The sequence below is a fragment of the Tetranychus urticae genome, unplaced genomic scaffold, assembly GCF_039701765.1.
Source record: "Tetranychus urticae isolate SD_2017Ah unplaced genomic scaffold, NJAU_TeUrti_SD_1.0 Scaffold_9, whole genome shotgun sequence".
Lineage (NCBI taxonomy): Eukaryota > Metazoa > Arthropoda > Arachnida > Trombidiformes > Tetranychidae > Tetranychus > Tetranychus urticae.
Genome location: NW_028315841.1, coordinates 44,524 through 47,600, shown reverse-complemented (window position 1 = coordinate 47,600; position 3,077 = coordinate 44,524).

Sequence of the window (3,077 nt, the reverse complement as noted above, 5' to 3'; positions counted from 1 at the left end):
GTTAGGTTAGGTTAGGTTAGGTTAGGTTAGGTTAGGTTAGGTTAGGTTAGGTTAGGTTAGGTTAGGTTAGGTTAGGTTAGGTTAGGTTAGGTTAGGTTAGGTTAGGTTAGGTTAGGTTAGGTTAGGTTAGGTTAGGTTAGGTTAGGTTAGGTTAGGTTAGGTTAGGTTAGGTTAGGTTAGGTTAGGTTAGGTTAGGTTAGGTTAGGTTAGGTTAGGTTAGGTTAGGTTAGGTTAGGTTAGGTTAGGTTAGGTTAGGTTAGGTTAGGTTAGGTTAGGTTAGGTTAGGTTAGGTTAGGTTAGGTTAGGTTAGGTTAGGTTAGGTTAGGTTAGGTTAGGTTAGGTTAGGTTAGGTTAGGTTAGGTTAGGTTAGGTTAGGTTAGGTTAGGTTAGGTTAGGTTAGGTTAGGTTAGGTTAGGTTAGGTTAGGTTAGGTTAGGTTAGGTTAGGTTAGGTTAGGTTAGGTTAGGTTAGGTTAGGTTAGGTTAGGTTAGGTTAGGTTAGGTTAGGTTAGGTTAGGTTAGGTTAGGTTAGGTTAGGTTAGGTTAGGTTAGGTTAGGTTAGGTTAGGTTAGGTTAGGTTAGGTTAGGTTAGGTTAGGTTAGGTTAGGTTAGGTTAGGTTAGGTTAGGTTAGGTTAGGTTAGGTTAGGTTAGGTTAGGTTAGGTTAGGTTAGGTTAGGTTAGGTTAGGTTAGGTTAGGTTAGGTTAGGTTAGGTTAGGTTAGGTTAGGTTAGGTTAGGTTAGGTTAGGTTAGGTTAGGTTAGGTTAGGTTAGGTTAGGTTAGGTTAGGTTAGGTTAGGTTAGGTTAGGTTAGGTTAGGTTAGGTTAGGTTAGGTTAGGTTAGGTTAGGTTAGGTTAGGTTAGGTTAGGTTAGGTTAGGTTAGGTTAGGTTAGGTTAGGTTAGGTTAGGTTAGGTTAGGTTAGGTTAGGTTAGGTTAGGTTAGGTTAGGTTAGGTTAGGTTAGGTTAGGTTAGGTTAGGTTAGGTTAGGTTAGGTTAGGTTAGGTTAGGTTAGGTTAGGTTAGGTTAGGTTAGGTTAGGTTAGGTTAGGTTAGGTTAGGTTAGGTTAGGTTAGGTTAGGTTAGGTTAGGTTAGGTTAGGTTAGGTTAGGTTAGGTTAGGTTAGGTTAGGTTAGGTTAGGTTAGGTTAGGTTAGGTTAGGTTAGGTTAGGTTAGGTTAGGTTAGGTTAGGTTAGGTTAGGTTAGGTTAGGTTAGGTTAGGTTAGGTTAGGTTAGGTTAGGTTAGGTTAGGTTAGGTTAGGTTAGGTTAGGTTAGGTTAGGTTAGGTTAGGTTAGGTTAGGTTAGGTTAGGTTAGGTTAGGTTAGGTTAGGTTAGGTTAGGTTAGGTTAGGTTAGGTTAGGTTAGGTTAGGTTAGGTTAGGTTAGGTTAGGTTAGGTTAGGTTAGGTTAGGTTAGGTTAGGTTAGGTTAGGTTAGGTTAGGTTAGGTTAGGTTAGGTTAGGTTAGGTTAGGTTAGGTTAGGTTAGGTTAGGTTAGGTTAGGTTAGGTTAGGTTAGGTTAGGTTAGGTTAGGTTAGGTTAGGTTAGGTTAGGTTAGGTTAGGTTAGGTTAGGTTAGGTTAGGTTAGGTTAGGTTAGGTTAGGTTAGGTTAGGTTAGGTTAGGTTAGGTTAGGTTAGGTTAGGTTAGGTTAGGTTAGGTTAGGTTAGGTTAGGTTAGGTTAGGTTAGGTTAGGTTAGGTTAGGTTAGGTTAGGTTAGGTTAGGTTAGGTTAGGTTAGGTTAGGTTAGGTTAGGTTAGGTTAGGTTAGGTTAGGTTAGGTTAGGTTAGGTTAGGTTAGGTTAGGTTAGGTTAGGTTAGGTTAGGTTAGGTTAGGTTAGGTTAGGTTAGGTTAGGTTAGGTTAGGTTAGGTTAGGTTAGGTTAGGTTAGGTTAGGTTAGGTTAGGTTAGGTTAGGTTAGGTTAGAGTTAGGTTAGGTTAGGTTAGGTTAGGTTAGGTTAGGTTAGGTTAGGTTAGGTTAGGTTAGGTTAGGTTAGGTTAGGTTAGGTTAGGTTAGGTTAGGTTAGGTTAGGTTAGGTTAGGTTAGGTTAGGTTAGGTTAGGTTAGGTTAGGTTAGGTTAGGTTAGGTTAGGTTAGGTTAGGTTAGGTTAGGTTAGGTTAGGTTAGGTTAGGTTAGGTTAGGTTAGGTTAGGTTAGGTTAGGTTAGGTTAGGTTAGGTTAGGTTAGGTTAGGTTAGGTTAGGTTAGGTTAGGTTAGGTTAGGTTAGGTTAGGTTAGGTTAGGTTAGGTTAGGTTAGGTTAGGTTAGGTTAGGTTAGGTTAGGTTAGGTTAGGTTAGGTTAGGTTAGGTTAGGTTAGGTTAGGTTAGGTTAGGTTAGGTTAGGTTAGGTTAGGTTAGGTTAGGTTAGGTTAGGTTAGGTTAGGTTAGGTTAGGTTAGGTTAGGTTAGGTTAGGTTAGGTTAGGTTAGGTTAGGTTAGGTTAGGTTAGGTTAGGTTAGGTTAGGTTAGGTTAGGTTAGGTTAGGTTAGGTTAGGTTAGGTTAGGTTAGGTTAGGTTAGGTTAGGTTAGGTTAGGTTAGGTTAGGTTAGGTTAGGTTAGGTTAGGTTAGGTTAGGTTAGGTTAGGTTAGGTTAGGTTAGGTTAGGTTAGGTTAGGTTAGGTTAGGTTAGGTTAGGTTAGGTTAGGTTAGGTTAGGTTAGGTTAGGTTAGGTTAGGTTAGGTTAGGTTAGGTTAGGTTAGGTTAGGTTAGGTTAGGTTAGGTTAGGTTAGGTTAGGTTAGGTTAGGTTAGGTTAGGTTAGGTTAGGTTAGGTTAGGTTAGGTTAGGTTAGGTTAGGTTAGGTTAGGTTAGGTTAGGTTAGGTTAGGTTAGGTTAGGTTAGGTTAGGTTAGGTTAGGTTAGGTTAGGTTAGGTTAGGTTAGGTTAGGTTAGGTTAGGTTAGGTTAGGTTAGGTTAGGTTAGGTTAGGTTAGGTTAGGTTAGGTTAGGTTAGGTTAGGTTAGGTTAGGTTAGGTTAGGTTAGGTTAGGTTAGGTTAGGTTAGGTTAGGTTAGGTTAGGTTAGGTTAGGTTAGGTTAGGTTAGGTTAGGTTAGGTTAGGTTAGGTTAGGTTAGGTTAGGTTAGGTTAGGTTAGG